Source organism: Pseudophryne corroboree, chromosome 7 (assembly GCF_028390025.1).
Source record: "Pseudophryne corroboree isolate aPseCor3 chromosome 7, aPseCor3.hap2, whole genome shotgun sequence".
In the NCBI taxonomy this organism is placed as follows: Eukaryota; Metazoa; Chordata; class Amphibia; order Anura; family Myobatrachidae; genus Pseudophryne; species Pseudophryne corroboree.
The window spans coordinates 207,728,968-207,744,348 of record NC_086450.1 but is presented as its reverse complement, the minus strand read 5'-3'; positions in this window follow the sequence as shown (position 1 = coordinate 207,744,348).

The following is a 15,381-nucleotide window of genomic DNA, read 5'->3' as shown; positions in this document are numbered from 1 at the left end:
CTAGACCTAGTGTCACACCTTATACTAACTATAACGGCAGAGCCCTCAAACTAGCTCTGTGGGTGTGGTGCGACATAACTATGCACAACTTAAACAACACATACACTTTGCCCTGCACGGTAACAACATACATCACACTATCGGAATACAAGACCACACGGTGTTGTCCCTTTAAGTCCCTACCTGCCGCTGGAAGGGGGTGGGCACCGCACGGCCTACCCACCTCCTGCGCCTTCCCTCATGTGGGCCTCAGCTCTGCCTTCCTAAATACCTCGGGGTGGCCTGGGCCTAGTGCCCAGGGCCACCTGTACTCACCTCGGGGGCTCTTATTCACTGGGCCTAGCGCCCCCTAACTGCACACAGGCTGGAGGCCTGACTTCGCCCACGGGCCTAGCGCCCGCCTAACTTGCCGCCCGTTGGGTGACCTGGGCCTTGTGCCCAGGGTCACCTTAATACTCCCTAATTGGCCAAAATAAACTAGGGCCTAATGCCCTCTAACGTCCCCACAGGCCTAATACCTGAACTGCCCCCCCGGGCCTAGTGCCCGCCTACTGCGGCGCTTTAAGGTGGCTTGGGCCTAATGCCCAAACCCCCTATCAATGTGGTCGGGTCTGGGTACCTGGGCCACGGGCCGGGTGGAACCCCGGCTGCACGTGGCCTTGGACCCAGAGAGCCGACCACGCTTGTGCCCACGGGCCGGGAGGGCCCGACTGAATGCCCACAGGCCGAGAGGGCCTGACTCTGCCCACGGGCCTAATGCCCGAACACCCGGTGGTCTAGGGAGGAGAGAAGGGGGCACCTTAGAAGGGCCTACCTGCGGTGGAGAAGGCTGCAGTGGGGAACTGCACAGCTCAATTGCTTCCCACCACTGCAGCCTTCTCGGCCTGGATGCATTCTTCTGCCGCTGGCCCATCCTGGCCAGCGGCGCCGCCGTCTCTTCGCCGCGTCCAGCCGCCGCTGGACATCTTCCCGGAGCCCGACATCTTCCGGCCTCTTCAGCGGCCACCGGAGCTCTTCTTCCCACGGCCGTCGTCTTCTCCTCCGCGCCGGACTATCTTCTGCGCTCCTGCGCGCCGACGATCTCCGCTGCTCCCGCCCGTCTCCTTCGCTGCTCTTCGGCGCGGCCTTTTCTTCAGGCTCCCGCCCGGCGTCTGACGTCAGATGCCGGGGGCGGGGCCTATGACGCGGCGAGCGCCGATTGGCTCGCCGCGTCACTCTCCGATTGGCTGCCGCTCCGGGAGCCGCGATTGGCTCCCGGAGGGCGCCAAGATTTGAATCCTCCTGCAGCCTCCTGTCCGGTGCAGGGAAAAGGGTAATCCCTGCACCGGACACCCGCCGCCACGCACCCAGCGCTGGGGACAGACAAGCTGCCCCAGCGCTGCCCCCAGCTAGGGACAGCAACACAGATGTGCCCACAGGGCACATCTTTACACAACAACAGAGCAACAGGTCAACCCTGATGCAACCATAACATAACCCTTATTTAAGCAATAACTATGGGGGTCATTCCGAGTTGTTCGCTCGCAAGTGAATTTTAGCAGATTTGCTCATGCTAAGCCGCCGCATACTGGGAGTGAATCTTAGCATCTTAAAATTGCGAACGATGTATTCGCAATATTGCGATTACACACCTCGTAGCAGTTTCTGAGTAGCTTCAGACTTACTCGGCATCTGCGATCATTTCACTGCTTGTCGTTCCTGGTTTGACGTCACAAACACATCCAGCGTTCGCCCAGACACTCCCCCGTTTCTCCAGCCACTCCCGCGTTTTTTCCGGAAACGGTAGCGTTTTTCCCCACACGCCCATAAAACGGCCTGTTTCCGCCCAGTAACACCCATTTCCTGTCAATCACATTACGATCGCCAGAACGATGAAAATGCCGTGAGTAAAATTCCTAAGTGCATAGCAAATTTACTTGGCGCAGTCGCAGTGCGGACATTGCGCATGCGCATTAAGCGGAAAATCGCTGCGATGCGAAGATTTTTACAGAGTGAACAACTCGGAATGACCCCCAATATACAAGCATTGCAGAAGAAGTCCGCACTTGGGATGGGCGCCCAGCATCCACTACGGACTACGAGAAATAGATTTACCGGTAAGTAAAATCTTATTTTCTCTAACGTCCTAGTGGATGCTGGGGACTCCGTAAGGACCATGGGGATTATACCAAAGCTCCCAAACGGGCGGGAGAGTGCGGATGACTCTGCAGCACCGATTGAGCAAACACAAGGTCCTCCTCGGCCAGGGTATCAAACTTGTAGAACTTTGCAAAAGTGTTCGAACCTGACCAAGTAGCCTCTCGGCAAAGCTGTAATGCCGAGACCCCTCGGGCAGCCGCCCAAGAAGAGCCCACCTTCCTAGTGGAATGGGCCATAACTGATCTTGGCAGCGGCAATCCAGCCGCAGAATGAGCCTGCTGAATCGTGTTACAGATCCAGCGAGCAATAGTCTGCTTTGAAGCAGGAGCACCAAGCTTGTTGGAAGCTTACAGGATAAACAAAGACTCTGTTTTCCTGACCCTAGCCGTTCTGGCTACATAATCCTTCAAAGCCCTTACTACATCGAGCAACTCGGAATCCTCCAAGTCAGTAGTAGCCACAGGCACCACAATAGGTTGGTTTATATGAAAGGATGAAACCACTTTCGGCAGAAATTGTGGACGGGTCCGCAATTCTGCTCTATCCGCATGGAAAACCAGATAGGGGCTTTTATGTGACAAAGCCGCCAACTCTGACACCCGCCTAGCCGAAGCCAAGGCTAATAACATGACCACCTTCCACGTGAGATATTTGAACTCCACCGTTTTGAGTTGTTAAAACCAGTGGGATTTCAGGAAACGCAACACCACGTTAAGATCCCAAGGTGCCACTGGAGGCACAAAAGGGGGCTGAATATGCAGCACTCCCTTTACAAACGTCTGAACTTCAGGTAGAGAAGTCAACTCCTTTTGAAAGAAAATGGATAGGGCCGAAATCTGGACCTTAATGGAACTCAATTTTAGGCCCAAAGTCACTCCTGACTGTAGGAAGTGAAGGAAACGACCCAGCTGGAATTCCTCCGTAGGGGCATTCCTGGCCTCACACCAAGCAACATATTTTCGCCATATACGGTGATAATGTTGAGCTGTCACGTCCTTCCTAGCCTTTATCAGCGTAGGAATGACCTCATCCGGAATGCCTTTCTCCGCTAGGATCCGGCGTTCAACCGCCATGCCGTCAAACGCAGCCGCGGTAAGTCTTGGAACAGACAGGGCCCCTGTTGCAACAAGTCCTGTCTTAGAGGAAGAGGCCACGGGTCCTCTGTGAGCATTTCTTGCAGATCTGGATACCAAGTCCTTCGTGGCCAATCTGGAACAATGAGTATCGTTCTCACTCCTCTTTTTCTTATTATTCTCAGCACCTTGGGTATGAGAGGAAGAGGAGGAAATACATAGACCGACTGGAACACCCACGGTGTCACCAGGGCGTCTACAGCTATCGCCTGAGGGTCTCTTGACCTGGCGCAATACCTCTGTAGCTTTTTTGCTGAGGCGGGATGCCATCATGTCCATCTGTGGCAGTACCCACTGACTTGCAGTCTGTGCGAAGACTTCCTGATGAAGTCCCCACTCTCCCGGGTGGAGGTCGTGTATGCTGAGGAAGTCTGCTTCCCAGTTGTCCACTCCCGGGATGAACACTGCTGACAGTGCGCTTACGTGATTTTCCGCCCAGCGAAGAATTCTGGTGGCTTCCGCCATCGCTACCCTGCTCCTTGTGCCGCCTTGTCGGTTTACATGAGCCACTGCGGTGATGGTGTCTGACTGAATCAGAACCGGTTGGTCGCGAAGCAGGGTCTCCGCTTGACGTAGGGCGTTGTATACGGCCCTCAGTTCCAGGATGTTGATGTGAAGGCAAGTCTCCTGACTTGACCACAGACCTTGGAAATTTCTTCCCTGTGTGACTGCTCCCCACCCTCGGAGGCTTGCATCCATGGTCACCAGGACCCAGTCCTGAATGCCGAATCTGCGGCCCTCGAGAAGGTGAGCACTCTGCAGCCACCACAGGAGAGACACCCTGGCCCTGGGGGATAGGGTGATTAACCAATGCATCTGAAGATGTGATCCGGACCACTTGTCCAGTAAGTCCCATTGAAAGGTCCTCGCATGGAACCTGCCGAAGGGAATGGCCTCGTATGATGCCACCATCCTTCCCAGGACTCGAGTGCAGTGATGCACTGACACCTGTTTTGGTTTTAATAGGTTCCTGACCAGTGTCATGAGCTCCTGAGCTCTCTCTATCGGGAGATAAACCCTTTTCTGGTCTGTGTCTAGAATCATGCCTAGGAAAGGCAGACGAGCCGTAGGAACCAACTGCGACATTGGAATATTTAGAATCCAGCCGTGTTGCCATTACACTTCCAGAGAAAGTGCTACGCTGATCAGCAACTGCTCTCTTGATCCCGCTTTTATGAGGAGATCGTCCAAGTATGGGATAATTGCGACCCCTTGCTTCCGCAGGAGTACCATCATTTCCGCCATTAACTTGGTAAATATTCTCGGTGCCGTGGAGAGACCAAACGGCAACGTCTGAAATTGGTAATGACAATCCTGTACCACAAATCTGAGGTACGCCTGATGAGGTGGATAAATGGGGACATGAAGGTATGCATCCTTTATGTCCAGAGACACCATAAAATCCCCCCCTTCAAGGCTTGCGATGACCGCTCTCAGCGATTCCATCTTGAACTTGAACCTTTTCAGGTATATGTTCAGGGATTTTAAATTCAATATGGGTCTGACCGAACCGTCCGGTTTCGGGACTACAACATGGTCGAATAATAACCCCCTCCTTGTTGAAGGAGGGGAACCTTGACCATCACCTGTTGAAGATACAATTTGTGAATTGCAGTTAACACTGTTTCCCTCTCGTGGGGGGAAGCCGGCAGGGCCGTCGGTGAGGGGGCATCTCCTCGAAGTCCAGCTTGTATCCCTGAGACACAATATCTATTGCCCAGGGATCCAACAGGGAGTGAACCCACTTGTGGATGAAATTTCGAAGACGTGCTCCCACCGGGCCTAGCTCCGCCTGTGGAGCCCCAGCGACATGCGGTGGATTTTGTAGAGACCGGGGAGGACTTCTGTTCCTGGGAACTAGCTGTGTTGTGCAGCTTCTTTCCTCTGCCCCTGCCTCTGGCAAGAAAGGACGCACCTCGGACTTTCTTGTTTCTTTGTGATCGAAAGGACTGCATTTGATAATGTCGTGCTTTCCTAGGCTGTGCTGGAATATAAGGCAAAAGATCAGAATTACCAGCTATAGCTGTGGAGACCAGGTCCGTGACTGACCACGCCCCCATATTAAGCCACACCCCCAACTTTTGCCCCGGACGCCACAAGGGCAAGAACCGGCCCTGGTTGTATGAGACAATTCTACAGTAATATCTACACCTATTTAACAGGGATGTGCAGTGAGGTAAATGGCTGAGGAGGCACTGGCTAGTACCAGAGCCAGATTTACACACAATATATGAGCCCAAGGGTTCATGTGGGCATTATACACAGATACAGCAGTATATACTGCTGGAAATTTGGTGAGTTTTGATCAGAGATGTGTGGAAAAGATAGGCAGGGGAGGCACGGTCTCACCTGTCATAGACTTTTTACTCCAGAGTTTTGACTATAAAAGTGATTAGAATAATACAAAAAGATATGTCAAATATATATTTTGTATTTTTCAGATACTTTATATAATGAAAACTCTGGTGTATATGTTAGTATGACAGGAAAGGCTCTGCCTCACCTCACCACATGTACATGCTATTTAAGAGGGTAATTCAGACCTGATCGCTGCTGTGCATTTTCGCACAGCTTGCGATCAGATATGAACTGCGCATGTGTATACACCGCAATGCGCAGGCGTGATGGACTGCAGCAACGGGGATCGGCGGTCAGCGATGGGATTGTGAAAAGGATCCATTCGCACGAGCATTCGCAAGGAGATTGACAGGAAGAGGGCGTTTGTGGGTGTCAACTGACCATTTTCAGGGAGTGTCCGGAAATACGTAGGCGTGTCCAAGTGTTTGAAGGGAGGGTGTCTGACGTCATATCCGGCCCTGATCAGCAGAAAACAATCGCAGTGGCTGAGTAAGTCCTGGGCTGCGCAGAGAGAGACTGCACAAAATCAGTCTGTGCAGCTCTGCTACACATCCGAACGCACACTTGCACATCTATGTAATCCTTCCCCTGTAGGCGGCGACTATCTGATCGCAGGGCAGCAAAAAACGAAGCCCAGCGATCAGGTCTGCATTAGAGATGAGCGGGTTCGGTTCCTCTGAATCCGAACCCGCCCGAACTTCATGTTTTTTTACACGGGTCCGAGCGACTCGGATCTTCCCGCCTTGCTCGGTTAACCCGAGCGCGCCCGAACGTCATCATCACGCTGTCGGATTCTCGCGAGGCTCGGATTCTATCGCGAGACTCGGATTCTATATAAGGAGCCGCGCGTCGCCGCCATTTTCACACGTGCATTGAGATTGATAGGGAGAGGACGTGGCTGGCGTCCTCTCCGTTTAGAAATAGATAGGAGAGTGAGAGTGAGACACTTCATTTACTGGAGCTTAGGAGGAGTACTCAGAGAGTGCAGAATTTTGCTGATAGTAGTTAGTTAGTTATACTAGTGACTGACCAGTGAGACCACCAGTGCAGTTTTATTATTATTTAATATAATCCGTTCTCTGCCTGAAAAAAACGATACACAGTGACTCAGTCACATACCATATCTGTGCTCAGCCCAGTGTGCTGCATCATCTATGTATAATATCTGACTGTGCTCACACAGCTTAATTGTGGGGGAGACTGGGGAGCAGTTATAGGTTATAGCAGGAGCCAGGAGTACATATTAAACAGTGCACACTTTTGCTGCCAGAGTGCCACTGCCAGTGTGACTGACCAGTGACCTGACCACACTGACCACCAGTATATTGTGATTGTCTGCCTGAAAAAGTTAAACACTCGTCGTGTGACTTGTGTGGTGTTTTTTTATTCTATAAAAAACTCATTCTGCTGACAGACAGTGTCCAGCAGGTCCGTCATTATATAATATATACCTGTCCGGCTGCAGTAGTGATATATATATATATATTTTTTATATCATTATTTATCATCCAGTCTATACTAGCAGCAGACACAGTACGATAGTTCACGGCTGTAGCTACCTCTGTGTCGGCACTCGGCAGTCCATCCATAATTGTATACCACCTACCCGTGGTTTTTTTTTTCTTTCTTCTTTATACATACTACATCTCATTATCATCCAGTCTATATTAGCAGCAGACACAGTACAGTACGGTAGTCCACGGCTGTAGCTATCTCTGTGTCGGCACTCGGCAGTCCATCCATAATTGTATACCACCACCTACCCGTGGTTTTTTTTTCTTTCTTCTTTATACATACTACATCTCATTATCATCCAGTCTATATTAGCAGCAGACACAGTACGGTAGTCCACGGCTGTAGCTACCTCTGTGTCGGCACTCGGCAGTCCATCCATAATTGTATACCACCTACCCGTGGTTTTTTTTTCTTTCTTCTTTATACATACTACATCTCATTATCAACCAGTCTATATTAGCAGCAGACACAGTACGGTAGTCCACGGCTGTAGCTACCTCTGTGTCGGCACTCGGCAGTCCATCCATAATTGTATACCACCTACCCGTGGTTTTTTTTTCTTTCTTCTTTATACATACTACATCTCATTATCATCCAGTCTATATTAGCAGCAGACACAGTACGGTAGTCCATGGCTGTAGCTACCTCTGTGTCGGCACTCGGCAGTCCATCCATAATTGTATACCACCTACCTGTGTTTTTTTTTTCTTTCTTCTTTATACATACTACATCTCATTATCATCCAGTCTATATTAGCAGCAGACACAGTACGGTAGTCCACGGCTGTAGCTACCTCTGTGTCGGCACTCGGCAGTCCATCCATAATTGTATACCACCTACCCGTGGTTTTTTTTTCTTTCTTCTTTATACATACTACATCTCATTATCATCCAGTCTATATTAGCAGCAGACACAGTACGGTAGTCCACGGCTGTAGCTACCTCTGTGTCGGCACTCGGCAGTCCATCCATAATTGTATACCACCTACCCGTGGTTTTTTTTTTCTTTCTTCTTTATACATACTACATCTCATTATCAACCAGTCTATATTAGCAGCAGACACAGTACGGTAGTCCACGGCTGTAGCTACCTCTGTGTCGGCACTCGGCAGTCCATCCATAATTGTATACCACCTACCCGTGTTTTTTTCTTTTCTTTCTTCTTTATACATACTACATCTCATTATCAACCAGTCTATATTAGCAGCAGACACAGTACGGTAGTCCACGGCTGTAGCTACCTCTGTGTCGGCACTCGGCAGTCCATCCATAATTGTATACCACCTACCCGTAGTTTTTTTTTCTTTCTTCTTTATACATACTACATCTCATTATCAACCAGTCTATATTAGCAGCAGACACAGTACGGTAGTCCACGGCTGTAGCTACCTCTGTGTCGGCACTCGGCAGTCCATCCATAATTGTATACTAGTATCCATCCATCTCCATTGTTTACCTGAGGTGCCTTTTAGTTGTGCCTATTAAAATATGGAGAACAAAAATGTTGAGGTTCCAAAATTAGGGAAAGATCAAGATCCACTTCCACCTCGTGCTGAAGCTGCTGCCACTAGTCATGGCCGAGACGATGAAATGCCAGCAACGTCGTCTGCCAAGGCCGATGCCCAATGTCATAGTACAGAGCATGTCAAATCGAAAACACCAAATATCAGTAAAAAAAGGACTCCAAAACCTAAAATAAAATTGTCGGAGGAGAAGCATAAACTTGCCAATATGCCATTTACCACACGGAGTGGCAAGGAATGGCTGAGGCCCTGGCCTATGTTCATGGCTAGTGGTTCAGCTTCACATGAGGATGGAAGCACTCAGCCTCTCGCTAGAAAAATGAAAAGACTCAAGCTGGCAAAAGCAGTAGCACTGCAAAGAACTGTGCGTTCTTCGAAATCCCAAATCCACAAGGAGAGTCCAATTGTGTCGGTTGCGATGCCTGACCTTCCCAACACTGGACGTGAAGAGCATGCGCCTTCCACCATTTGCACGCCCCCTGCAAGTGCTGGAAGGAGCACCCGCAGTCCAGTTCCTGATAGTCAGATTGAAGATGTCAGTGTTGAAGTACACCAGGATGAGGGGGATATGGGTGTTGCTGGCGCTGGGGAGGAAATTGACCAGGAGGATTCTGATGGTGAGGTGGTTTGTTTAAGTCAGGCACCCGGGGAGACACCTGTTGTCCGTGGGAGGAATATGGCCGTTGACATGCCTGGTGAAAATACCCAAAAAATCAGCTCTTCGGTGTGGAAGTATTTCAACAGAAATGCGGACAACAGGTGTCAAGCCATGTGTTGCCTTTGTCAAGCTGTAATAAGTAGGGGTAAGGACGTTAACCACCTCGGAACATCCTCCCTTATACGTCACCTGCAGCGCATTCATAATAAGTCAGTGACAAGTTCAAAAACTTTGGGCGACAGCGGAAGCAGTCCACTGACCAGTAAATCCCTTCCTCTTGTAACCAAGCTCACGCAAACCACCCCACCAACTCCCTCAGTGTCAATTTCCTCCTTCCCCAGGAATGCCAATAGTCCTGCAGGCCATGTCACTGGCAATTCTGATGATTCCTCTCCTGCCTGGGATTCCTCCGATGCATCCTTGCGTGTAACGCCTACTGCTGCTGGCGCTGCTGTTGTTGCTGCTGGGAGTCGATGGTCATCCCAGAGGGGAAGTCGTAAGCCCACTTGTACTACTTCCAGTAAGCAATTGACTGTTCAACAGTCCTTTGCGAGGAAGATGAAATATCACAGCAGTCATCCTGCTGCAAAGCGGATAACTGAGGCCTTGACAACTATGTTGGTGTTAGACGTGCGTCCGGTATCCGCCGTTAGTTCACAGGGAACTAGACAATTTATTGAGGCAGTGTGCCCCCGTTACCAAATACCATCTAGGTTCTACTTCTCTAGGCAGGCGATACCGAGAATGTACACGGACGTCAGAAAAAGACTCACCAGTGTCCTAAAAAATGCAGTTGTACCCAATGTCCACTTAACCACGGACATGTGGACAAGTGGAGCAGGGCAGGGTCAGGACTATATGACTGTGACAGCCCACTGGGTAGATGTATGGACTCCCGCCGCAAGAACAGCAGCGGCGGCACCAGTAGCAGCATCTCGCAAACGCCAACTCTTTCCTAGGCAGGCTACGCTTTGTATCACCGGTTTCCAGAATACGCACACAGCTGAAAACCTCTTACGGCAACTGAGGAAGATCATCGCGGAATGGCTTACCCCAATTGGACTCTCCTGTGGATTTGTGGCATCGGACAACGCCAGCAATATTGTGTGTGCATTAAATATGGGCAAATTCCAGCACGTCCCATGTTTTGCACATACATTGAATTTGGTGGTGCAGAATTTTTAAAAAAACGACAGGAGCGTGCAAGAGATGCTGTCGTGGCCAGAAGAATTGCAGGACACTTTCGGCATACAGGCACCACGTACAGAAGACTGGAGCACCACCAAAAACTACTGAACCTGCCCTGCCATCATCTGAAGCAAGAAGTGGTAACGAGGTGGAATTCAACCCTCTATATGCTTCAGAGGTTGGAGGAGCAGCAAAAGGCCATTCAAGCCTATACAATTGAGCACGATATAGGAGGTGGAATGCACCTGTCTCAAGCGCAGTGGAGAATGATTTCAACGTTGTGCAAGGTTCTGATGCCCTTTGAACTTGCCACACGTGAAGTCAGTTCAGACACTGCCAGCCTGAGTCAGGTAATTCCCCTCATCAGGCTTTTGCAGAAGAAGCTGGAGACATTGAAGGAGGAGCTAACACGGAGCGATTCCGCTAGGCATGTGGGACTTGTGGATGGAGCCCTTAATTCGCTTAACAAGGATTCACGGGTTGTCAATCTGTTGAAATCAGAGCACTACATTTTGGCCACCGTGCTCGATCCTAGATTTAAAGCCTACCTTGGATCTCTCTTTCCGGCAGACACAAGTCTGCTGGGGTTGAAAGACCTGCTGGTGAGAAAATTGTCAAGTCAAGCGGAACGCGACCTGTCAACATCTCCTCCTTCACATTCTCCCGCAACTGGGGGTGCGAGGAAAAGGCTCAGAATTCCGAGCCCACCCGCTGGCGGTGATGCAGGGCAGTCTGGAGCGACTGCTGATGCTGACATCTGGTCCGGACTGAAGGACCTGACAACGATTACGGACATGTCGTCTACTGTCACTGCATATGATTCTCTCAACATTGAAAGAATGGTGGAGGATTATATGAGTGACCGCATCCAAGTAGGCACGTCACACAAGTGTGTACTCCGAAAGAGTGTTTAGTGCCGCCGCTCACCTTGTCAGCAATCGGCGTACGAGGTTACATCCAGAAAATGTGGAGAAGATGATGTTCATTAAAATGAATTATAATCAATTCCTCCGCGGAGACATTGACCAGCAGCAATTGCCTCCACAAAGTACACAGGGAGCTGAGATGGTGGATTCCAGTGGGGACGAATTGATAATCTGTGAGGAGGGGGATGTACACGGTGATATATCGGAGGATGATGATGAGGTGGACATCTTGCCTCTGTAGAGCCAGTTTGTGCAAGGAGAGATTAATTGCTTCTTTTTTGGTGGGGGTCCAAACCAACCCGTCATATCAGTCACAGTCGTGTGGCAGACCCTGTCACTGAAATGATGGGTTGGTTAAAGTGTGCATGTCCTGTTTATACAACATAAGGGTGGGTGGGAGGGCCCAAGGACAATTCCATCTTGCACCTCTTTTTTCTTTAATTTTTCTTTGCGTCATGTGCTGTTTGGGGAGTGTTTTTTGGAAGGGCCATCCTGCGTGACACTGCAGTGCCACTCCTAGATGGGCCCGGTGTTTGTGTCGGCCACTAGGGTCGCTTATCTTACTCACACAGCTACCTCATTGCGCCTCTTTTTTTCTTTGCGTCATGTGCTGTTTGGGGAGGGTTTTTTGGAAGGGACATCCTGCGTGACACTGCAGTGCCACTCCTAGATGGGCCCGGTGTTTGTGTCGGCCACTAGGGTCGCTTATCTTACTCACACAGCTACCTCATTGCGCCTCTTTTTTTCTTTGCGTCATGTGCTGTTTGGGGAGGGTTTTTTGGAAGGGACATCCTGCGTGACACTGCAGTGCCACTCCTAGATGGGCCCGGTGTTTGTGTCGGCCACTAGGGTCGCTTATCTTACTCACACAGCTACCTCATTGCGCCTCTTTTTTTCTTTGCGTCATGTGCTGTTTGGGGAGGGTTTTTTGGAAGGGACATCCTGCGTGACACGTCAGTGCCACTCCTAGATGGGCCCGGTGTTTGTGTCGGCCACTAGGGTCGCTTATCTTACTCACACAGCTACCTCATTGCGCCTCTTTTTTTCTTTGCGTCATGTGCTGTTTGGGGAGGGTTTTTTGGAAGGGACATCCTGCGTGACACTGCAGTGCCACTCCTAGATGGGCCCGGTGTTTGTGTCGGCCACTAGGGTCGCTTATCTTACTCACACAGATACCTCATTGCGCCTCTTTTTTTCTTTGCGTCATGTGCTGTTTGGGGAGGTTTTTTTGGAAGGGACATCCTGCGTGACACTGCAGTGCCACTCCTAGATGGGCCAGGTGTTTGTGTCGGCCACTAGGGTCGCTTAGCTTAGTCATCCAGCGACCTCGGTGCAAATTTTAGGACTAAAAATAATATTGTGAGGTGTGAGGTATTCAGAATAGACTGAAAATGAGTGGAAATGATGGTTTTTGAGGTTAATAATACTTTGGGATCAAAATGACCCCCAAATTCTATGATTTAAGCTGTTTTTTAGGTTTTTTGGAAAAAAACACCCGAATCCAAAACACACCCGAATCCGACAAAAAAAATTCGGTTAGGTTTTGCCAAAACGCGGTCGAACCCAAAACACGGCCGCGGAACCGAACCCAAAACCAAAACACAAAACCCGAAAAATTTCCGGCGCTCATCTCTAGTCTGCATTACCCCCTAAATGCTGTAGATGGATCCAGTGCAAAAATGCTTCCATTATCATTATCTTATTGCAAGCCTGCACCAGGCCCATGGGTCGAGAAAATTTATGCTTCATGTCCCTTTAAGCAAAAATAAGATTCCTCTGTAAGGGGCGTGGATCACTTGTGTCTCTGCCCTTTTATTATAATGAATATATACAAGAATATGCTACCATGCTTCTTCAAGCATAAGTGGCATAATATATAGGACCCAAGACATTGACAATGCAAGTCACATTTTTACATGGCACAAATTGACTTGCATCTGTAAACTGAGCCTTTTGGGTTTAAAAAGGTAGCAAATCAATAAACATAAGGGAAACCCAGGCCATAAACCCTAGATAGTGCCCTACCAGGACGTGAAAAAATATGGGGGTATGTTACTTCTATATTTGTGTGGCTTACACTTGCTATGAATGCCTACCGTGGCCTTGTGCTTACAGAACCCACTTGCTGAGTGCTTTGCCTATAACAGACCCTTTCCCAAAACTACAATTGTTCCCTGGTACTCATATATTTAAAGGGACAGAAAACCTCAGAGATTACTAAAACTATGGCCCTCATTCTGAGTTGATCGGTCGCAAGGCGAATTTAGCAGAGTTACACACGCTAAGCCTACGCCTACTGGGAGTGTATCTTAGCTTCTTAAAATTGCGACCGATGTAATCGCAATATTGCGATTACAAACTACTTTGCAGTTTCTGAGTAACTTCAACCTTACTCTGCCTGTGCGATCAGTTCAGTGCTTGTCGTTCCTGGTTTGACGTCACAAACACACCCAGCGTTCGCTCAGACACTCCCCCGTTTCTCCAGCCACTCCTGCGTTTTTTCCGGAAACGGTAGCGTTTTCAACCACACGCCCATAAAACGCCGTGTTTCCGCCCAGTAACACCCATTTCCTGTCAATCACATTACGATCGCCGGAGCGATGAAAAAGCCGTGAGTAAAAATACTATCTTCATTGTTAAATTACTTGGCGCAGTCGCAGTGCGAATATTGCGCATGCGTACTAAGCGGATTTTCATTGCGATGCGATGAAAAATACCGAGCGAACGACTCGGAATGAGGGCCTATATACAGAAAACAGTATGCCAGATCAGTTCAGTATACTGCAGCACGGGCAATCTTCACTGAATAGTATGCTCACTAATATTCCAAATAGCACTAATAAATGTTTTGCTGGATGATTCTCTCAAATAATACAAGTCTTTTCCACAAAAGAGAATTAATGAGAAGTAACAGTGAGTTTTTGCATGTATAGATACATTATATAGAAATATATAAGTTCTTTCAGTTAGCTATTATTTTACTGGACAATTCTCTCAAAAAACAAGTATTTTCCACAATATTGATTCATTAAAAGTAACAGGTTTTCTGACTGCATACTATAAGTAAATGCTTTGTATAGAAATACTGCACAGTTCTTTCCAATAGCACAAGTATATTCTACATTAGATATTAGCTAACAGCTAATGGATTTCCTCAACAGCACAAGTAATTTGCACAGCAGCAAGCTAATGAGTAGATCTTCAGAATACTCCAGATTAATTGCATTTTAATGAAGCTTTTAGAAAAATATTAGCAGGTAGCAGGCTATCCAAATGATACAGGCAGATGAACTCACTGAGCAGCTCAGCACGAATCCATGTATGCAACAGGACAAACAGGATCAAACTGACTACAACCCACAACAGAGTATCCAAAGAGACTCCCTACAAGGAATTATGCAGCTATTAGCAGTCAGAACGAAGGCCAGCAACAGACAGACCTATTCTGCACACCTGACTTATTACCAGAAGACTGATTGGAGCTCACAGAACTAACCTGACCATAGTCTATTGAGCTGTGGTTATTACAGATTCTAATAATTATAACATGAGGCTTGGAAGACTCCAGATGTATAGCATGGAAGAATCTTCCAAAAGTAACAAGTCAAACACCCAGAATGTTGAGATATCTGGTGCAGGGGCATAACTTTCAGAGGCAATAGAGTCACCTGCCTCTGGGCACCAAGCCCTGAAGGGGCAACTGCATGTACAGCAGTACCTGTGTTGTTCACAGCGGGATCCAAATGTGACTGCTGCTCTTCCAGTGGAGCTCTGTGGTGCACCCACTGCTGCTGAAAAGTAAATTGACTCTGTTCCAGAAGCCCTGCTAACACCTGCAATAGGGGACAGGACAGCACCTGCCTGGAACCGCTCAGTCTGTGCTGCAGCAATCAACGGTGTACACACTACTGCAGATGGTTTATGTACTGGAACCCGCCGGAG